Source organism: Filicampus tigris, chromosome 5 (genome assembly GCF_054856515.1).
Source record: "Filicampus tigris isolate MCC_2025a chromosome 5, RoL_Ftig_1.0, whole genome shotgun sequence".
Taxonomy (NCBI): domain Eukaryota; kingdom Metazoa; phylum Chordata; class Actinopteri; order Syngnathiformes; family Syngnathidae; genus Filicampus; species Filicampus tigris.
In genome coordinates this window covers 20560443-20584555 of record NC_141221.1, presented here as the reverse complement: position 1 = coordinate 20584555, position 24113 = coordinate 20560443, and the positions used below count along the sequence as shown (strand labels likewise).

Genomic DNA, 24113 nt, shown 5'->3' with positions numbered 1-24113 from the left:
GATCCAACTATCATTTTAAACGGACATCCGTTAGACATTCTGACAACCAACTTCACTGAAAAAAAAAATATACTACGATATTCTCTTCTATGGCAAGGCTAAATACAAGAAAAAGAGAAAAAACAAATATCTGAAATCATTGGGGGGTAAGGGGAAAATGGGACATTTAATGAGCGTAAGAAGGTGTAATGATGGCGAGTGACAGTGGCAGACTTTATGAGATGCACACAGTTTGCTAGCGTTCACTACAATTTTTGTACGCACCAAACTGAAGCCCTAGTGAGCTGCAAAGTTGGCACTTATGTTTGATCAGTGGAGTCTCACGTGAAGCACAGGCGGAAGGAACTTCACTTGTTTGCGAATGAGAAAAAGAGGAAAAAGAGAAAAAAGAAAAACGGTGAGACCTGTGCGATATTGGAGCTTTGTCAGGACCATCTGAGGTGGCCCTCGTGACCATCAAGCATGGAGCAAAGCCGGCGTGATGCTTCGGCGTTTGCTCACAAGTGCCGGATTTTTCTCAGCTCACCTGCCACGAGCGTGGTGGTTGGATGCATCGAGAACCCGGGTCACCCAGGCCCAAAACAACAAAAAGAGGAAGATGTTGAAGAGAGGCTAAAAAGTAGAGAGCTTGCGAAGCGAACGATGTTTCGGTTGTGAAGCGGGAGCGAAGAGCGAGGGAGCCCTTTTTTGTTGTTGTTCTTGAAAAGGCCGCTTGAATAGAGAGTTGAGCAAAAAGCAGCGAAGAGAGAGAGAGAGAGCAGACAAAAAGGGGAGACCTTTTATCTTCTCCAAGCAGGCAGAGGTGCGAAGTTTCCGCCCCTCAGCTCGAATTTCAGGTGAGACTCCCAATTCATGACGTTAAAGTTAGATTTGAGACTATTGAATTTTCCTTTTTCAAACTTTGTTTAAATTTCGCAATTTATAACTTGCATCAAATTTCATGCTTCGGCTGGAAACATCTAATTTTGAACGTGTCTGAAGTTCCGGTGACAAGGATATTAGTTGGAACCATAGACAGCATTTACCCTGTTATGTCATAAACCTGACAAGGAAAATTATTATTACACATAATGTTGGACATAATGTTTTTATGTACGCGTGTGTGTGTAAATGACATAAGATAAGAACGTGAGGGGTTGGTATTTTCCAAAGCATGTGTTTCTTTGCCGACATTGTCATCTTACAACCACTCCTCTTTGGAAACACTTGTTTGTCTTCGTGTTGCTGGATTCTTGACCGGTGGTGGAAGAGAATCTTTGTGTGTGGGGCGCTAGTGTTGAGATTGTCTGGGGACCCCACGCACAATACGACCAAAACTATTAACCCATTAAAGCCTAAAGCGCCTGGCTCAACAGCTCCCCAAAACCAAAGGTCGCCTTTGGAATTACCCTTGAAAACCTGACGTTTTCCCAGATATTCAACACCTACAAAATAATTTATATCTCACCCCTTGTAGCAAACAGAAACATAATTCCAAAAGAATTTGAGACCTTCGACATGTGCCTTGCACACATGCCCGAGTTTATTCATCTTTACTGTTTCAATCAAAGATGTAAAAATAAAGTGTCAGTGCAAGAGAAGCACTATTTCAACGTCAAAAATGAGTGGTGATTACCAACCTCTATTCTGTTACAAAGACGTTGATATTGTCATTGTCTACAAACATATATCTTAACCATATATCATGTTCGACTGGTTCTACTGTGGCTCAAAGTCTATATCACTGCCGTTACTCATTTCAGAGCTCCCGCAATCGATGGGCGACCGCCATAATGACTCGCAAGAATTCCGAAACATCCTTTGCGTGCTTACAACACCGTCACGTGTACATTCTGATGCATTTGATTGGTTAAGAGACCAATAATTACATAATAAAAAGAAAATGATGTTTACGCTCTCTCGGCTTTAAGGGTAGAAAGACGCAACAGCGCTCCCGGCCGGCTCTAGTGGTAGAAACGTGGTTATGCACTCCCGTCCTTCATGGGTTAACTGCCTGTTTTTTTATCTTCATGTGTACGTACGGTCTTGACAAAGTTAAAACATCTTTTAAGATTCGAAAAATCCATACATGTGTGCCCGGCACCCCCTCAAGCAGATGGCGTCGTCGGCGACCGCCTGGTTTGCCTATGCTCAGGACTGGCATATGAAGAGTGACAAGAATAAAGCCATCGTCGAGAGAAAGGCATAAGAAGTCCAATTAGGGAAGGCTGCAAAAGACTTGAGCTTGGGACGGTCAAGACCTAAAATCCCATTGAACGTCTGTGGCAAGATGTGAAAATTGTTGTTCACAATTTAAAGTTGAACTTTTTTGAAAAGAAGAATGGACAGAATTGTCAGTGTCCAGATGTGTAAAGCTGGGAAAGACATACCCCAAATGACTTGCAGCTGTAGTTGAAGGGAAAGGTAACTCTTCAAAGTATTGTCACAAGAGAGTTGAATAGAGATGCACACCACAGTCTTAGGTTTTTATTTGCCTAAAATTTAGAAAACTATGCATAAACCCCAATTCCAATCAAGTTGGGACCTTGTGTAAAAAGTAAATAAAAACAGGAAACACTAAAACAATATTTAATTTTCAGACTGATAATCTTGATTGCTTTTTGGGCAAATAGTAACTCATTTTGAATTCTTTTTCAGCATTAAAAGTATTTCTGTGACAGAGCCTCTCCATGCTTGATGCTTTTAGAGTCTTCCATCGTATTGCCTTTTACTCTAAAATCATTCAGTATGTTACGTAGTCAGTCGTGTCAGATTTAAGTCCGTATTTTAGCACACACATACTGTACATCATTGTCATGATTTGGCTGTTTTTTTTTCTTCTCATTTAAAACTGTGACACATCACAGACAGCCCACATTGTTGTTTGGTGTTGACAAGAGGTTGTTGCATCTCACAGCTGCCCACACACACACGCACACACACTGAACAACAAGTATGCATTTGAGTCATCTTCTCCCGATTTTCACTCTGATATATATTTTTCTTGATCAGTTATCTTGTTTTCCAACAACTATTTTAATGAATGAAGAGCCCACAGAAGCTACAGTACGTGCCTTGCAGTAATGGATGCATATGAAGGCCTCAGGATTGAAATAGACCATCCTTTGCAGTGTTACTGCTTAAGATGACCCACTTGAACTTTTTTTTAATATATATATACAAGTGTCTGGCTGTCTGTGACTTTTAAGAATATTGTGATCTAACAAACGATGTGCAGATTATTGCAAATCCACAATTGTTTCCACTTCCGTTTTTACGCAGCTGTTCTGAATTCCAAGTGCACCTCATTATGTAAATAGCTTTCACAATGAACGTATAACAAATGGCATCTCTTCTTGTTTTTCTCAACATGTTTACACCCACACAGTAAATACCTGGCCGATATTAAACATGAGCTGGATAAACATAAGCATCGCACCCACACAAATCAGAAGGTAACGTGTATTGATGACTGCAACTTGTGCGTGTGCGTGCGTGTGTGTGTATTGCGTGTGCATGCCGAGTGCTCGTCCACAGTGATTCCCGGCTTTCCACCCAATGCACACTGGGATTTGCTCCAGTCATTGGACATGGATGAGATTTAGAATGTAGGACAATGACAACAGATGTTTATTGTCATTGTGGGAGACCAAGACAAGTGTGTTTGCTTGTAATTCAGTGAAGCACAAGAAAATGGCAACAGTACGGCTGAAACTAATGCAAAAGCGCAATGTGAAACATATGGAAGCATGAGTGCTGCTACAAGACCTTTATAATAACTTTGCAATCTCAAATACTGAATCACGATTACATTCTTTGCATTGCATCAAATTGTTTGGCCATTATGGTAAAAAAGAATTAATGAGCCGGTATTAGAAAGAATGTAATTCTGAAGCAAATATCCTGCAATGGATAAGAAAACCCAAGCAACTTGAGTCCTTCACCCTGTTCACTCCACTGTCTGCACTGTTGTCATGCAGGTGGTTAACATTAATACACTCCAGACCTCGCACAATTAGGCCCCGTGCGACGTGTTGTGGGAAGTGTGTTTATTGTACATTCTCACTGCACTGCTTCGAGTCATGCATAAAACAAACAGCCATTCTCAAACACAGTATGTTGTGGGGTGGGCAGGTTCCTTGGCGGGATCTCAGCTTGACACGCAAGCTCCCCCCCAACTCTTCCTTTCCTGTTTAAATCTCCGTGGTGGATTGCAAATTCTGGGTTGTGAAAAAAAAGTACTTCCTCAGGTGATGGAGATTAGTAAGCATTTATGAAAATATTTTTCACAACTCACGAGTGATCGAAGGCTAGAGTGTGGGTAAAGTAGCCAAAAATTTGACTCAACTAAATGAACTATTACATTACAATAACATGACTCAAGTAAAAGTAAGAAGTATTCATCCAAATAATTACTTACGAGTAAGTAAATATTTAGTGGTAACTGAATAATTAGTAAGTTCTACATTTTTTTTTTAATGGTGCAGGGATGTTTAAATAGACAAAAATGTAAAATGAGAATGTGAAAATTCCAATACTTCCCAACAATATCACTTTAAACAACACCTTTTTTTTACTAAGATAAGATAACCTAAGATAATGTAGATAACCTTAAGATAACCTAAACTAAGGCAAAATCACCCGGCCTTGAAAAAAACTCCACCAGCCATTTCTCTGATGAACCAAAATAGACCACACAAGCAACAATAAATATCTGGAGATAAAAATTCAAGTAACAATACGAATCTAGCTTAATGTAACAGGGTAAATGTGGTGTTTCTACTTAACAACAGCATTTACGGTAAATAAAAGTAAAACGTTTGTTGCAATAAAACTACACAGAAAAATCATTTTTATCCCAAAAGTTACTTGAAATACTGTAATGGAGTAAATAAAATAGCGAACTGTTGTCGTTAAGTGAAAGCTGAGGGCAAGTCGGTCGATGTAAATTCCCTCTCCTGTGGTCATGAGCTTCGACTGAAAGGACAAAATTGCCAATACAAGTGGCTGAACTGAGTTTTCACTGCAGGGTGGCAACTCATACCCCTACAGGGGGTAGAGACAGTTGAAATGACTAAGTTATCTTTATCGGATGCCTCACTGATGAGGCCTCACGTCAGATTTTGGACACAAAAGGTCTCACTGAGGAGTTGGTTAGTTTGAGGCTCGTGGTTAGAAGTGGATGAGAGGTCTAGTGTGACGGTGAGGGTGGCAGTGAAAGTTGGGAGTTGAGGAGCTGAACAGCCCTTGGTACAAAGGTCGCTCTTTGAGTCTTGCAGCATGGGCAGCGGAGCGTCCTGAGGGAAGCAAAGCCACTCGATGAGAGCGAGGCATGTGTTGGTCTTGCACAATCTTGCATGCTGGCAAAACTCGACTACACACACTTGCTGGAACTGGAAGAAGAGGCGAGTCATAGCTCATATTTTGATCAAGCCAAGACTCCAGGGTACCGGTAATTCTGATCAGTCTTTCAGAAGTGACTGGTTTAACCAAATTGGAAACAAAAGTGAACACTGTAGTGAAGTACTGTACCGTGATTTTTCGGCGTCAAAAACGGCTCGATACCACCGTTTTTTTTTTACACCGATATTAAAAAAAGGAAGGAAAAAAAGCACACGGACCTCACCAACTCTGTCTTAAAGTCAAGTATCCATACGCTAATGGCGCCTGTCTACCGACTAGGGGTGGGCGGATCGATCCAAATATCGATAATATCGATACTAAGCAAGTACTTGGATCGGATCGATACTATTGTCCTGGGATCGATACTTCTCTCAAAGCACCGCTTCTCCCGCCCTCTCTGTCTTGCCCAGCTCCTCCTGCTCCGAGTCTCTGCCTGAGTGAGTGACTCAGGCACACTTTTAGCCCCTCCCTGGCAGAGAGGGCGAGGGGAGAGTGAGAGAGCGGCCGGAACCTAAAGCAATGGCAGAGCCAAACAAGAAGCGGAGCGTGGTGGGGACTTTTTTTTTATAACAACAGAAAAGGACAGTGCCAAGTGTGATTTGTGTAATAAAGTGCTCCGCTAATGTGGTAACACCACAAATTTACACAAACATATGAAAAAAGCTCACCCTACAAGAGCAACAAGCTGCAAGCAAAGTTGAGGGAGGAGGAGGGGGGAGATCCCCAAGCCAGAACACCCCCGTGTACACAGAGACAACCTACTCTGGCAGAGGCTTTTCAGCCCAAAAAAATCAACAATAATTGTTTTAGTAGAAATGTTTTATTTTTATAGTGTTAAAGGTTTTCACATTGTATTGTTTACTCGATTTGCACTTTCTGACTTTATTTTCAAAATATTGTGCAATGGAAGGTATCATAGTTGTCAACTTGACATTGTTATATTTGTATTTTGGTTACATTGCTGCTTTTTTGGTTTGACTCTCTTGACTTTTGTTCTGAAACAGTTGTAGTAGAAGTTTTTTTTCTACTGTTAAATGTTTTTACATTGTATTGTTTACACTATTTGAACTACTGACTTTATTTTCAAAACATTTTGCAATGAGATGTATTTTAGTTGTCACGTTGTATTTTTTGTGTATATTTTTGTAGTTGTATTTTTGTTACATTGCTGCTTTCTTTGGTTTGACTCTCTTGACTTGTTCTGAAACGGTTGTTGTAGTAGAAGTATTTTATTTTTTATACTGTTAATGTTTGCATTGTAGTTATTTAATAAAAAATAAAACATACATATATATATATATATATATATATATATATATATATATATATATATATATATATATATATATATATAAATAAACATAATATTTTTTTGTTTTAAATTTTGCTGCTTTTGCTGATTTTAGATTTTTGTTGGGGTACTTTTTCAGTACCAGTATCGAGGTAATTCATGCAGTTATAGTATCGAAGTCAAAATGTTGGTATTGTGATAACACTACTCTCCACCCATTTGCTGTAGCTATCGTCCTCAATCCACAGAATCATGATCCTTACACATTGTTGTAAAGGTGACTAATCTGTCATAAATATATGTACAGTATATGCGTAATATATAGTATCAACTGATATTACTGGAGGGGAGAAACAATTGGCATAACATTTGCAAACCTTTTATGAGGAGACAAAATTATTGAGGCACACCTCTTCCCCAATTAAGATTAAGATTAAGGTTGTCCCTTAATCTTATTTTTGGGATAATTGTATCATTCCAACGCAGAGGGGGATGATTTAGATAAGGTCGTTTTCTGTCCAAGCATGACTGTAACTTGGAGGAGAAGGACCAATAAAGCATGGTTGGATGAGTTTTGTTTGGATGAATTTGGCATTCCGCCTAGCTAATGGACCGGTCTGTCTATCCGTCTATGATGCAGCTCTGGTAAGAACCCTGACTTCAATCCCATCAAAGAGTGCAACTAGAAATTTTGATCCAAGCCTGAATTGTCTCACTTTTTTCTTCTGGATGAATGGGCAAAAAAATGGACAAGTGCACTCAAAAATCTTTGAGTACGACTTCATATCTGCTTCCATTTCTAACATTTTATATAAGTGGAAAGTGAAGCGGATCAGTGTGAGGTTTTACTTCCGAAAAAGATACACACTACGATTCATTCTCCAATGATGTACCAAACATCTCTCTGAAATGTGGTTCATCACCTTCAACAATAATTTAAAAAAAAATAAAACAAAAAAATGAGGGTTTCAATCTCCTCTTTGTTTTCACGTCATAAATACTTTTTACATGTGAGGTGTTTATTTTCACCCATGACGTGATCTTACAGGATGTGTGAGAACATGACTATTGTAAACATTGAATAAAGATGGCAGAACAAGAATTCCACGTTTAAACTCTAAATAACAGATAATAACTTTAACTTGTAAAGCGTCTCTTACCCAGACAATCAACAGCATTCCCTATTTGCCTAAGCTTAAATTAACATTCAAAATCAAAATTAATTTGGTTACCAAATATTTGTTCAGTGCCAAGTCAGTCCAAGTGGACCAAGATTTTCACATCATATTAATTTCTGTACTAGCTATGACAATCACTTCTGCATGGCAACCGGTCTATCTGTGTGTGTCCAAATGAGGGTATGATTTTCTCCAATTTCAACAACACTCTGCTCTTTCTTTTTCTCTGTCATCACAGCCTCACTTTCTAAACGATTCATACCCGCCACTTTCCCCTGTGCATCTGAAGTCCAGTTGGTCTTTAGTGTGGTTCTGAGGAAGCCATTTAATATCTCTGAGGCCCCTGTGGCCTGCATCCATAATCATCTCATTGCCCCATGAAATGAGATCAGTGGCCTTATTTGAACCAAGGCTCTCAAGCACCATGGCTCCTGCATGAAGAGACAACTGTCAGTAGGCAGGTGACATCCATAGGTCAGGAGGTTCACATAGTTCAGCTGTCAAACAGAAATCTATAATGAATTACGTTGCATGCACTGAGCACTGCTTGATGGAGGCATTGTAAGAATATGAAGGCCATTTTTTTTAACTTGTAATTAGGATAACAGCCTTCATGTCACTCCTGTCATGAGTTACTGTAAGTAAGTAAGTTACAATGATGATACATCATGTTATGGTGCTTTTTATCGTTTGTTTTTGGCACCAACAGTTATGTGCGTGGCTTCCTAAAATCGGACTTTATGTTTGGTGGTTGTTAATTTGTACTAACCAGGGTGACTACAAAGTCAAGCAAAATGTGGCAAATGTGGTTACCTACTGATGACAGCATCAGGAGCATCAGCAATTTGCTTAAGGACACTTGGACATGGCCACAAGGGTTGAGGAGCAAACCCACATCCTTCAGGGTAGGAGTGGATCACTTGACCACCTGAGGCATGCAGCCATGCTAATGACCCTAAATACCTAGAATGCCACTCGATGGAGCACAGACCTTTGCCAAGCCTGAACTGCTAACAATGGGTAAAATCAGTCAGTTGGCAGGCAACTTAGAGGATGACTAACAGAAGAGGTGGTGCCTTTGGAATCCTGGAGGATGGTCTGTTCTATTCATGCTTTATTGACTGGAACAGTGGTTTTCTTTTTCTTTTGTGACAATGTATCCCCTGTGAAATATTTTTCAGCCAAGTACTCCTTAACCAGGGCAAAACATTTTTGGATGGAAAAAGAAAATGAGAGAGAGCGAGCGAGAGAATGAGAGAGAGAGAGGGAGAGAGAGAGAGAGAGAGAGAGAGAGAGAGAGAGAGAGAGAGAGAGAGAGAGAGAGAGAGAGAGAGAGAGAGAGAGAGAGAGAGAGAGGGGGGGAGATATTTTTTACTTTTTTTTTTTCCAGTTCAAAAGATTTCAAAAGTTTGAGAGAAAAGTTTGAGAGAGTGCTGTGCCATCACGGTGTGATTTATTAAACTTTAGAACTTAATTTGTACCGGTACCTCTAGAACTATTTGAAAAGATATAACTAAAAGGAAAGAAAGAAAGAAAGAATTATAAATAATGATTTGTGCATATGAAGTAATTTTGGGATCATAGCACAGATCAGTCCTCAAGAAGAAATATTTGATCTTTGACTTAATCTGAAATAAAAGCTGTTAGAAATACATAAATAAAATAAAATGCTAAAAGAGATCTGAAAATACCTAATTAATAATTAAAAAGAAGACTGAAAATATTACCAACTGTCAACACTGAATATTGCATTGTTGCATTGAACTGAGTGTTTTTGCATTTAGTGAGACATTTCAGTGAGACACTTGGGCTTGTGCTACACTGAGGATCTTTGTCATTTTTGGTGGCAGGGAGACAACTGGTGTGATTAAGCTCTTTTTTTGCATTGATGTTACCTTTTAAACAGAGGTGGGCATTGCATCTGACCGACGGACCGGTCCGTCCATCCATCAATGATGGACGCCCGTTTTGCTGACAATAGACGATAGACGTGAAACTTTAGAAAATAAATAAATACATAAAAAACGGACGAAACATTAACGGACGTGGATTTTCATCCATCTCTGTAATTATAACTAACCTGGTCGAGTCCAAATGGACCTCATAGTCCATTATTGACCATTTTGCTGAAGAGTGACGGAAATGCGACCAAGACTGCATTGACTGTATGTGTACAGCAGGTGGCAGTATGCACCAAAGAGAGAATCATCAGTTACTCAGGATGCGTAAATAGTAATAACAGCGAAGTTCTTGTGAGTTAAGTTTTACATCTCTATTTTTAAGAAAGAGGGGGGTTAAAGTTTAGGCGGACTCGTCGATGGACGGCCGTTTAAAATTAGAGGCGGACTGGCCTATAGACGGGTACTATTCCCCCCGCCCCTGGAAAAAAAGGCGAACGACGGACGGGTACCCATGCTGCAGACGGATGTCGAATAACGGACGCTCAATTTTTAGTAAAAACTACAAAAAAAAAATTGTAAAAGCTCTGATATGTATACACACACAGCGGCTGAAAGAAGTACTTAACACATCACCATTTTTATTATTAAATAAATTTCCAAAGGTACTATTGACATGTAATTTTCACCAGATGTTGGGAACAACCCAAGTACTCCATACATTCAAAGAAAGCAGAACAAATAAGATCAGAAATTAAGTTGTGTGTAATAATGTGAAATGACACAGGTAAAAAGTAAGTAAGAAGCAAATTGATATTTATTTAATACTTTGCACAAAAGCCTTTGTTTGCAATGGCAGTTTCAAGGTTGCCTCAATGATTTAAGTTGTAATCTCCAATTCAGGACATTTTTAAATACCGTACTCAAAATACACTGAATTAGAGGTTGTTTCCAAACTTTTGACTGGTACTATCTATCTATCTATCTATCTATCTATCTATCTATCTATCTATCTATCTATCTATCTATCTATCTATCTATCTATCTATCTATCTATCTATCTATCTGGACTGTACAAATACAAACACTGTGCAAAACTACAAATATTCAAACTCATAGATTGCTGCAATTAGTACTGCTGATAATACTACTACTAATAATAATAATATTTCCCAACTCAAATATACATACAGCACATTAATACCTCTCTTACAGTGTCAATTAAAACTGATAATTTATTTGTTTGAATCATCATATTTGATACAGATTCTCTATTAGAGCTAGAGTAGGAATGTGTAGGTGACCCAAGTGAAGTGTTCAGTGACTGTGTGTGCCTCCTGTACATTTCTTATCTTGGGCGTGGTAAAATTTAAGGCAACATTAATTTAATGAGCTCAAACTCAAAACTGTAGATTCAGCACTTAATCCTGCCTGTAATCTGGGACTTTAAGGGTCCAAATCACCGCCATTACTGACACATATAGCCCAATGAGATTTCTTTTCAGAGCATCAATGTTCACTTTGCATAATCTGGTAGGAAATTCAAAGATCAGTGTTGCACTTGCAAAGTGTGGTTTCTATTTCACCACGTTCAGACTGTTGACTCGTTTGAATAAAGCCAATTATTCCTGCCATTCATCCTGTTCAACATTTTTGGGATAGTATAAACATGACAAACAAACTATTGACCTTGTAACGCAATTAGTCAATTGAAAGAGGAATTCGCGGGTGAATAATCTCTCATTTAGAATCTGCCACTTAACTGGCCTGAAAAAAAGGACTAAATTGTGTAGAAATTGCTCACAAAACATAATAGTGGAAAAATATCCTTCACTGTGCAATCATTGACACCTTGCTCAAGCACATCAACAGAAATAATCCACAGATATGTGTGAGACCTTTCAACTGGGTTGCAGCACTGAAACTAAGAAAAACACATTTTAATCTTTATCACCAAATATCTTAAATTAAAATGAGGTTATTAAAAAATAGGCATTCTATTAAAGATGCATTGTGGGCAACAAAATGTACTGCAGGGAAAAAAAAGTGTTTCATGTCAGAATATCTCTGGTGGGACAATACTATCTGCACATACAATGAACCACAATTGTCTTATTTAAATACCTAACATTGGCTACGTTCACACGGACGCATTTGGATGCATTTCAATGACTGATCGAAATAAAAATGCTTCATATAAACATTACCGACCAAGCACATTACGATCAAGATTTGATTCCGAAGGAGAGAGGTAGTTTATGTCGATTGTTAAACCGATCGGCGCACATGAAAACACTGTATTATTCCGACATTTCGGAGCAACCCGTCTTTACTGCGCATGTCTGTGATGTCATTTTAATAGGCCTTTCTGTTCTTCCCGCGAGTTAGTAGAAGCAAAGCCATTATTGTTTGTGTCAATAAAGTTTGGACAAAAAGTAGAGTGAGCGAAAAACATGGCCGGCACAAGACTGATCTGGTACATTTGCAGGTCCATTAGGAAGTGTTAACTCGACGTAACAGTGCAAACAGGAAAAATACGTGAAATAACGCTAAGGTTTAAAGTAGAAAGGGACGGAGCGATATTTTGTTGACATGAACGTCGCTACGGCTTCTACTACTACTTCCGATATATTTGGTCAATCTGCAAATGTCAAAATAATTTGTTCCGCTCGAAGGTGTGACGCATGAACAGTTCTAATCGGATCAATATTTTTAGTGTCCATGAAAAGAGTGCATTCGATCATAATGTTAATCCGAACTCTGATTGGATTAAAGAAATTTTGTCCATGTAAACCTAACCGATGTTCTCGATTGATCAGAATTTAAATAAAGGACAAATTACAAAAAATGGAAAGAGGATTTAGATCAATGCAATCACATGACCTCTCTGGCCCGCCATTGTGGTAAATCCACACCTATGAGCTCTATGGAAATTGGGATTGACCGTGATCCGAAAAAAGCACAGAGGTCTCAATCTTGTCAAACACGCATGGGTTGCAGGATCAATACAGAGCACTGATCTCCAATTGATGAGATGTCTCTGCCCCTGGCTCTGAAAGAATCTCCCCCACTGATTTATCCCTCCGAGGAATGCTCGAGGAATCCTTGCATACAGTATTTGTTCAGACATGTCTCTGTTCTGTGTATTGTATATTTCATTCTTCTTTTTTAAATGATGTCAACATACTGTCGCTTTAGCCATACAGTATACAGTATTAAACAGCCTGAACAGATACATGTGTCCTACGCTACCAACATTTAATTTCTAATAACATCATGTATGACCGTTGAGGCATTATTCCAGAAAATTCTGTTTAACTTCAAATTGTACTATTCAACTGCTTGTTCAACGTTGGAATTTTCAGAGCATTTTAATGTTATTAATTTATAGTTTAGTAAACTATATTTGAATTGAATTAAAATGAATTACCATGTCAAAATCACAGAAGTGTGTTCATTTCTTGGGGTTTGACATGTCAAGTCATTCTTTCCGTAGTTACATGATAACATGCTGCACATTCAATAGTTTCAATTTCAGATCTCCTGTCTATTTATGTTTTTGACTTATTTTAAAGTCATTTTCCAACAATGGTGGGGAATGAAAAACTCATTTCCCAGATGATTGTCTTATCAAGTTTTTCCCTGAGTAGTCATTTTCAAAGTACCTTTTTGTGAATTTGTGTAAAGGTCCACTGCTTTTACAGTCATTGCGTTTATGGCCAAAACAAGACAATCAGCAGTTTTCTGACCCCTTGCCCATCTACTCTTTGTAATCGGGTTTGTTTTGTTTTGCTTATTTTTCTGCTCAGGAAAAATGCCTGGAAGAGATTGTGATTGGAGAGAAAAAAAAACACACTCCGTACTGAAACATAGAGTGGGAGTATGAAGGCAATGGAGAGTTGAAGAGACAAAAGCTTGAAATCTGAGGTCTGTTTAAATTCCGCTCAGTCATTGTACATCTAATTCTGCTTGGATGAGCAGCCTCACATTCTGTAAACACCATTGTTTTTCCTTTGCGATAGTCCAAATTTATTTTCATTTCTTTGCCAGCACAGAGCTCAGGCTTCTTATTTGCCTGATGTCTGCTCAGTCAAATCTGGTGCATTCCACATGTTTGCTACGGAAACACTTCAATGATCAGTGTGTATTACACGACTCTCAGATAGGCTTGTGAGAGAAAAATTGTCCCTGGAAAAATTCCTGATTTATTTGTTTTGTTGAAAAGGTTACATTGGCATCCCGAGTGAAAACAGACTTACAGTGGTACCTCTACTTACGAACGTCTCTTCATATGAAATTTTCAAGTTACGAAATGCCTCAACAGGAAAATATTGCCTCTTGTTATGAAAGAAATTTCAAGATACGAGGTAAAAATACAGTATGGGCTGCTGCTCGCAGCTCCGGAGTTTCCTGAACGCAACATACTCATAGCTGCTCTGCCATTGGCTATTACCTAGCATCTTCCTAGGATCTTCCTGGCATTCCATTGGCTAAAATGGACCTGTATGTGTCTATGTGTGTAGATAGACAAGTAGATAGATATATATGTGATAGATATGTCTATGCAGCGTCCTCGTCATTCGCCCCTCGGGCCATGAGGTGTACCGATAGTTTTACGTGTATTAGAAACGAGGAAAAGAAAAAAAGGAGAAAATTGTTTTTTTTGTCCATGCAAGGAAATCAAGATATAATAGAAAAGTATGAAAAAGGATGCGTTTGGTTGATCTCGCCAAATAATATGACCATAATGTATCGACAGTCGCCACGTTATTAAATCAGTTGTTTACAAAACGCCAGGCAAAAAACACTTCTGAGAGAGAACATGAACCAAAGAGGGCAAAAAGCAATGAGGACAGCAATTAAAAGGTAACCGACCATCATTTTTATTCTTTACTCTATTCTTCGTTTTTTACATTAAGCACAACTCTCATTTATTGTGCAATAATCTAATTGCAACATGTATTTGTTACATGTTTTCATTCATTTTTATGCTTTATAAAACATTTATGTCTGAATACTGGGGGGCTTGGAACGGATTATGGCATTTACATGGAAAACGCGTCTCTACTTACAAAATTGTCTACTTAAGAAATTTCTTCCAGAACCAATTAATTTCATAAGTAGAGGTACTAGTATTACTAGTATTAGTTAATTACCTGAATTCTGCTTCCACCTGTGCAAGATGCATGTCACACCAAATTACACAGCAATGAATCCATCTCCACACAGTAAATTTCATAGAGTACAGTTTACTCTAAGAAGACTATTTTGGTCCTAGTCTAAACAGAGTAAATTTTACACTTGGAAGAGAATAATATTCAGAATAAATTTTACACGGAAAAACATTGGGAGAGTTCCATCCATCCATCAATCACGGCTGACCTGTTTTCTCAAGCTGAGCTGTGATTTGTCGTTACCTGGGCCCTGAGCAGTTGGGATGTCGTTTTCATTCAACAGAAATGACAAAATGGCCGCCCCCTGAGCTGGCTAAAAAGGGGAGGATTTTGCTGCTTCACTCATATTCCATAAAGGCAAAATTAATCAGAATGTCGTGTTTCAAATAGTGGGCTTGCTGGGAGCATATTCTTGAAAAAAACGTGTTTGAGTTGATTTCCTTCTTTAAGCTCTCGGTCAGTTACCGCAATAACAGACTCTCTGAACCTAACCTGGTCGCGACCAGGTTTCGCTCAATGAACCTCAAGTTTCTATCTGTCTCCACCCTCTTACAGATCCACACACCATTTTATTTCCTTCTTCAGTTCGCAGGCGCGTTTTGGCGGAGTCAGTATATGAGAAGTCCATTAAGCACAGTATACAGAAAAAAGTTTCTGTTGAATTTATCCATCCATCCATCCATCCATTATCTGTACCGCTTCTCCTCAAAAGGGTCGCGGGGCGTGCTGGAGCCTATCCCAGCTGTCTTTGGGCAGTAGGCGGGGGACACCCTGAACTGGTTGCCAGCCAATCGCAGGGCACACAGAGACAAACATCCGCACTCACAATCACACCTAGGGGCAATTTAGAGTATCCAATCAACTTACCATGCATGTTTTTGGAAATAGGGAGGAAACTGGAGTGCCCGGAGAAAACCCACGCAGGCACGGGGAGAACATGCAAACTCCACACAGGGAGGCCGGAGCCGGGATCGAACCCGCGACCTCTGAACTGTGAGGCGGACGTGCTAACCAGTCGACCACCGTGCCGCTGCTGAATTTAGTCAATTTTAATTTTTCAAGTGGTTGCATGAAATATAATCATCTGGATTCAGATATTTTTTTGAGTAGACCATACATCTACTAAATAAATGTATCTGAATCCAGATGATTTTACTTTGTGCAACCACTAGAGTAAATTCAACATTTTCTCAGTGAGACAAACATGGCGCTGCCTTTTGATAATGATCCCGAGGATGAAAGTGCAGCATTACTATGCAGAGAATTAAATGTTCATCGGGAGATCAGACCGCTCAGTGATATTTTAGCATTTCCAGAAAATTATCTTTTTGACCGGTACCGTTTCATGTAACAGTCCATCAACTATATTCCCCCATGAGATTATGCCAAGGTCTTAACTGTTTGAACAATGTTTTTATATTTTATCTTCAGCTGTTGCCAAGTGCGGTCTCCCCCACGAGATTTCACCTAAATGAAAAAAATTAGTAGGCTGCTATTCAAGCAGTTTTCCCCTGTTATACTATTATGATTGCCAAGAACTACATTCCCATGCCCCCTTCCCCATTGCCATGGCGAATTGGGGCTCCATTGATGCTGTATTTTCATAGTAACTCCAGGTGAAGATACTCCGAGTTGAGTAAACTGATTCAAATCGGCTTTTCTGGAACCTGAAACTCAGAGTTTCCTATCTCAGATTAGATCAAGTCAGACTTCAGGATTACTCTCAGAGTTTGTTGAACCTGCTTTGTGAAACAGAGCCCAGGTTGATTCCCAGCCAGCGCTGTACGCTCCTGCCACTGGAGCTTCTCCAATACAGATCACAAGCCTGGATAAATTGGAGGCTTGCGTCAGGAAGGGCATTCAGCACAAAAACTGTGGCAAACAAATTATACGATTGACTTGCTGTGGTGAGGAGGTGCTGAAAGCCAACTAGCGTGGTTGTAATTTGTTGTGGTGCAGCACTACACTCTATCATACAAAAAGCTGTCCCTCCCAGTCCTGAAGTGTTACCTTATTTAAAAAATAAATCAATCACATTTGTACGCTGAAGAGGTACCATTGTTTGCTGAGTTGAGACTTGACATAAACAAACACATAACATTTGATGCAAATAAAACTGACCCGTGTTCTGCACTCAGCTGCTCACAAAACACACAGTCGACAGACAACTAGAATCGAATGTGTTCACTGAAATGTCATTTTGTATGCAAGGTGAAAAGGTTCTTATGTCAATGATTGATTCACACCAAGAATTTTGCAGTGATTTGAAAGGAACACGAGAAGTCCCATTTGACATTAACAGAATAAAATCTGGCTTCTATTTTCATTCTTGGCCCTGGGTTCAACGTTTCTTCATTTTAGCCGTAATAGTTGTCAATGTTCACTCACTGATGTTGGAGGAAATCAATGGTCCTGTGCCCTGTGGTTCCTTGCTCGTGCGCGCATATTTAACTTAACACAGCACAGTATTTATAATTACTAACACTGGCAAGCCCATATTAACAAGGCGAACGCACTGAAGAGCAATACACTGTCATAACTGGGAAGGATTTATAGCCCTTTTGGGCTAACCTTTACGTTCACTCAGCTGTATTTTTATAGAGGTGAATCATAACAGTAGTTATTTTCTGACATGCTTCGTATAGACAAGTTTGAGAACACCCTCTTAATAAATTTACACAGCCTCATTTCCCTTGTGAGCAAGCGCGAGGTTAGCAAAAATTGAATTACATTTGGTTTATTTACTAAAAGCACCATATTGGGGCTTTGCGCTGTGAAAATAATGAAGCCCGATGAAAGTGATGTGTTTTTGGTCATACAGTATATATTTGAAGGTATCCTGATTTGAAAACAATAAGAGAGTAGAAAAGGGCTGCTGTGATTTATCCCTCACGACAGATGCATGAAATGATGTTGCAGTATTGTGGTGTGTTGTCCTAAGATATGCATGTTATGTCATCCCTTTGCACAAAGTATCTTGTCAAAGGGGTTTGAAAGCCCCCGCTCCGCCACCTAGATTTCTAAATTAACCTTTCTTATCCGACAACTTTTAAAGTGATTTTATGCATGGCCCTGCATCGAAAAAAAGGTAGGTAACATTTAGGTAACATATCAACAAGATGCGGAAAACTGCTACAATTTTTAATTACGCTTTTGTTCATACTGCCATTTTTCTTTTAAAGAGAACATATGGAGAATTGAGTCTTTAATCTTTATATAGAAATAATAGTGTCTATGGAGTGCCTTCCTACCATCCAGTGTGAATTTAAACAACCAAGTACTGTACATTTTTAGTTCTCTCGCTATCTCTGAAAATGTGTCTGTAATGTCCCGCTCATATGAAACAGTGAATCTAATTAACTCTGAGTTTCTCCATCAATGACATGATCAGCAAAGATCCAAACGGAAAGAACCTCTTTGACAAGGCAATTGAAGCACTATCACTATCATGTCAATCCAAAAGGTTATCAGAGCTGCAGCGTTAGCTAACTATGTCACCAGCAAATGTTTGGCTAGTTTCTCAATGTGGAGGTCGGGATATTTATGTATTTTGGTGGCTTGTGTGATGAAAAGTTGCCTCCACATGTGACAATGCAATGGAATCTTTAGAGACGATCACTTTAAGTGTGTATGCAGGTTGTGATATGGTTACATTAGCCAGTGCAGTAAGCAGAGCTGCATTGAGATTTCCAGGGTTCACAGAGCATTAGCATTACAACAGCGGCAGCTTCTAATAGACAACAATTTCTTGATTGCTCAATAAAGCTGTTGGTGGTTGAAGCAAGAGGCCGGCTTCCGCAACCACTTGCCGCCAAACGAGGTGCAAGCCGAGATGGGCAACACCTGCTGTAACGCGCCAACGAGAGCCAGCCTTCTGGTTGTCATGCTAACGAAAGCCGGGCTCACCATTAGCCTAGCAGTATTCATCATGGCAAGAAATATGCTCTAAAACTCTGTCTGTACCCCTTGACCTTTGGAACACAACACCTTGTACTTTTTCACTTGAACATTTTTAATAGGTGTGTTTTTTAATTTTACCTTTACGACAAGGGACACTGATGCGGGTGGGAACGTACATGCAATTTCAATTTTTTTCAAACGTTAGGGTAAAAGAGGGTCTGAAATTGTCTGGCAGTGAATGAGTTAAGTAGTTCACTTAAAATTGTTTCTGTTTTTTCTTCTTTTTTTTTCCTGCAGGTAGTAGTATCCTGTTTTCATTTTAATAAAAAAAAGATGTTTATAGTGCTCGCTCTCATTAAGGTCGCAGGCGAGTTGGAGCTTTTCTCAGTTGACTTCGGGTGACAGGATGGGTAGGCCTACAGCGGGGACTGGACACAGATTGACAAACAACCATTCACAGGTACATTCACACCTTTTAGAGTCTTTAGAGACATGCATGTCAAATGTTTGTCTCACACATACACATACATGAATCTGTCTCATTCATCCATTTACACATAATGAAAACGTTTTCTGAATACTGTCATTGAAGTAGACAATATAATTCAGAGTGAGAAAAAATGACAACAGAAATGACGTAGTTTCAAAACCACGGTAGACACATTTGCAATTCTCAGCCTCTTAGGATGCAGTGAGGTGTAATACTTCAACACTTCATTTTCCTCCTTTAAAATTGCTCTGCAGCGGGTGAATGGGCCTCAAGAGGCAGAACAACAGCAGCTCCGCCGTATTAACGTCATAATCCCAATTAAATCAATCATATGGATATGAAGTAAGTAATAAGGTAGAAACAGCATGAAGTGCTTCAAGCTGAGTTGGAAAATGAACGCCGAGTGTGAACAAAACAACTTGTAATGCCGAGTATTATTATTAGTTTGCATTATTAATTCTGTCTGTGAAGCCAAACTTTTTGATAACTGGCATATAAACTGTCAAATCCCATGAAAGCTAAAGAGTCAGTGACTGAGTGAGCAGGAACATCATCAGGGGGAATTCAGGTCATGCGATTGCTGACTGATATGTGTGCTGTGACAGCACGAGACGATATGGGATCCACATTTTTGGAATATACACATTTCGTCTAAAACTCCTTTTTCATTGGAGAGATAACTTCTTGGCCTTAATTTACTGGGGAAAATGCAACCTTTAATTCTCTTGTTTGCTGCACGCCAGGTGTGATTTCCCAACACCATCGCATCTGCTTGGACTGCAGATAGTGATTCTCACTGTTTGCCCGAATGCATTTCAACAGCTGCCAGAAGGAGAAGTGAGCCGGCGACATTCGAAGGCAACAGCAGTGTGTGAGCGTATGAGAGCCGCACGCGGCCTCGCTCACTTCGCCACGTATCAAGGCGGCGAATTGCATTACACTCGATTGAGGCCCCTGTCAGTGGACACATTGGTTTCACTGCCTCTTCTATAATGCATTTCTCTTTTAAGACGGATCGTTGAATTGCGTTGTAAAGCTGTGAGCCAATCTTTCAGCGTGCCTGACACCAAAACTAGATGTGCTCCCCTGAAGTTATTGCACACTGGAAATGTTTCAGTGGATGAGACATTGGCGCTTCAAACAGCAAAGTCAAGCGTCATAAAGTGCCACAAAGCCACAAAGTTCGACATGTACTTTCTTATGGGCAAGTGGTTAATTCATCGTCAGCTCATTTAGTCTTTGATGAGCGACAGCGAGCACACTGAAGGATGTCATAGGGCATGCTGTCACAGATGAGGTTCATACATGCAATTAAGGGAAGCTTTACGTGCACCAACGTGTCCGAAAGTAAAGTCGAAGACAACGCAATATCACCAACACAAGAGATGGATCAAAAACAGGCCTTTGCAAAGAGTGGATAATTATATCCTTGGTATGAAGTACAGTATACTGAGAGGTGTTTCTAATATTTTGAGTGTGACAGATTGAAATATTAGAAATGCATATTTATAGCTCGATGCCGCTGCAAAGTACAGCCATAATACAATTGTTGATGGATGAAGCCTATAGGCTCTTGCGTCTTGAAATGAGATATGCCCTACATTTTTAGGAGTTGAATTACGACAAAGAACGACAGTCCTTTTAATGTCTTCTGTTGGAAACTGTGAAAAAAGTTTGACCTTATCCCTCAGCTATTTTGGTCCTATTGCATTGTACAGTTTTCACCATAAATAAGTTCACTCTAACTAATCTGTATGGTGGTGGCAGAAGTTCATCTGTAATGACTATCTCGAGAGTTGGACACATGAGTCCTGCAGCTGACAAATGTAAAAATGGCAGATGCAAGACTGCTCTCTGGCTAATGCCGAGGTGTCCTTGAGCAAGGCACTGTCTCCGGTTCTCATCTCAAGAGGTGAAGCAGTAGTGTGAGTTGAATTTACCCTTGAAGGATTCTAATGTTTATCATATTCTTTTTTTTTTTTTTAAGAAAATGAACACCTTGATTCTTTTTATCTTGATAGGCTCCATTTGCATGTCAAGATGCGCTCCCCACAAAAATTCTGGGAACCAATTTCACGTGATTTGTCACCATGTTGCAGAAATTAGTACACACCAAGGGCTTATAAGCTTAATAGGTGTACTTTTCAAAGGAAATGTACATATTTAAGTTGAGAATTGTATAAAACTCAAACAGAAATGGTATTCTCCTTTAGATAGCGGACAGTAGGTCCTGGAGGTTTGAAATGTGGTTAGAGTCTGTAAATACTGATGCAGTATCTATGGCGGTGAATAATTTGCATTCCTACTGCACTGGACTTGGTTTCTTTTTTAGGCTGATTCAAAGCAAACCTTAAGTCTAGCTATGTAAATGTGTAAATGATTTGCTTTGTTTTTTAAATTGTAGATGATTGCAGTGTTTCCTGCAGATAAGAGGAGATCAGCAAACATTGTTGTTGTTCTGCAGGCAAAATACAACCCAAGCCTCTTGATGTTTAATTTGAGGGATGCTTCCCCCCAACATCATCCAGCTGATTATTGAAATCCTCTCTTTTCACTGCCCGGAGTGTCAAATTTTCATTATCAGAAAATTGGTGTCAGCTGATCGCCAGCGCGTTGGCACTGTGGCCTTGAAAACTTTGCACCAGCGCAGACGACGGACTCACATGATTTGTTTAGAACGGACAGCTTAATTTGATCTTGGCTTTAAGTGAAGGACTAGGTAATCGTCTAATATCAATTGCTTCGCAGAGTTAATGATGTTGTCAATCAGTGCCGACCTCAATTTCAAACGGAGGTTTGGAGGTTAACAAAGCAATGACTTTCATTCCTTTTTCCTTTGCGGCAAAACGCGTCCTCGGTGATCCACCTGCGACAATCACTTGGCTGCTCGAGTGAGTAATGATCGGTCAGAGACACCGACGGCATCACATTGTACGAACGGTGTAAACAAGCGCATCTAACCTGGAGCGAAAGACAACACTTTTATAGGCTGAAGCATGGAGTAACTTTATTGCATATTTTATTGCTAGAGACAGATGTAGTGTTTATCATCGCACCATCTTATTAGTTCCAACTTCATTATCCATTAAGAATACTAGAGAGCGCACGAGCAGCATGAGTGAAGCTTGTGCTTACGAAAGAGTCCCGTATTCATTTTAACAAGTCACTGTACTTTTACTGTAGATTGCAGATTCTCACTTTGCTAAACGTATTCCACCTCCTCCTCGGGAAAGCAGACATCACACCTCCAAAAGAAAATGTCTGACCTTGGTTTGAATCATACACATCTCAAGAGTGGGTTTGTTTTGCGGCAGAGCTCAGTTCACACAGTCATGCAAGTGAGGTGCCGATGTCTGATTACTGCAAATGACTCCCTCTGCAACATTTTTCAGCAGAAAGGGTCAACATTCTATCTTGTGTTTGTTTATTGAAGGTATTTCTTGTGGTAAAAAGTGTTGTTTTGGGCCAGTAAACGCCAGATGAGTTGATTTGAACACGATTTGAAAGTGGCAATAAATGATAAATGTGGCTTTCATAACATTGGACCTGCTGCCTCAATGAGCTGTAAGCTACAGTAGTCCTCATGCAAATTTATTCAAATCTGCGCTGAGGAAAGAAAACACATTTTTGTACTTTCATATGTTTCTTACCTTGAGCAACAGGGCCTGTGGTACAAGACATCTTGTACTTTCTTGCTTGAACATTTTTATAGATGTTTCTTTCTTTATATCGCCACATGACAAGGGACACATGATGGGAACAAAAGTAGGCAATTTCAGAATCAAAGATGACAGTGAAAGTTAAGCATTTAAAAAGTGTTTTTCTGCAGTTAGTAAAATCGTTGAATGATATGAAATTTATGTGCACTCAAAACACCCAAAATTGAAAGCCTCCTTTAGCGTATTGCGCTAGAATGAAAAGAGGACCCTTTGTCTCAGGACCTTTCTGAAAATATAGGATGGCTGTTGGCAGCCGTGATGGCAAACATGCCGGGGAAAATAAGGGAAAATTCCCATATTTTCACAGCATTCCCAATGGCCACCCCGCCCCTGATGGGGAAGCCGCTCGCGGTCCTTATTTTTCCATTACCAGCTCAGGGAATCACCTCGGAGGCAAATTGAACTGAAAAATGCCAAAGTCCCACCGAGCACTGGGCATAAATGAAACCCAATACAATAAATAAAATGCTTGATAACTGAGAAGAGTGAAATATGTTTACAAGTATTTATTTTCCTATTTATGGATACTTTCATAGTATTCATAGTGCAAGTGTGCATAGTGTATACAGAAGTTGTTGGTTCCATTTTAAAATACAGAAAACATTCATGCATCCATCATCTATACAGTTTCATCCTCATGAGGGCATTTACAGCTTAAACTGTTAAGGCCTCAGTATCACCTTCAATTTAAGTTGTGCCATTATTTACTGAATAAACGTAAGGAATGCAGGTAAAAGCTGCAAAGTTTTTAATCAAAGTTGAATGTACTATCTTCTTAATTGTCTTTATTTTTAGTTTGCACATACCTTAAAGAATTCAGGCTGTAAACTAATGATGGTTATATAAGAGCTGCTGCTTGCTGGTGCGATATGCTGCAATTTTCATTTGATCCGATAAATCAACTAATTGCAACTGCTGGCGGAAGGGACGGGCATCTTTCACATTTGAACCAGTTCGGTGTGCTGCTGTACAACAACTACTGTATACACGATGCACACCATACTCAACCAAAGCTTGCTAGGAAGTGCGAGGCTCCACCATCGGTGTGTGGTTGTTTGGTTTGGCGTCATTACACTAGTGT

At 39.5% G+C, this 24113-nt stretch overlaps 1 protein-coding gene across 4 annotated transcripts in view; it reads right to left on the bottom strand.

The window, feature by feature from the left end:
* LOC147147725 (leucine-rich repeat transmembrane neuronal protein 4) overlaps positions 1-24113 on the bottom strand; it is a 55454-nt gene that overhangs the window by 19375 nt on the left and 11966 nt on the right. The window contains exon 3 of one of the 4 annotated variants that reach the window (XR_015086950.1): positions 22964-23035. The exons of the other annotated variants lie outside the window; for them this stretch is intronic. The gene's annotated coding sequence lies outside the window, so the exon portion shown is untranslated. The remainder of the gene's footprint in view (positions 1-22963; positions 23036-24113) is intronic. 4 annotated transcript variants of the gene reach the window in all.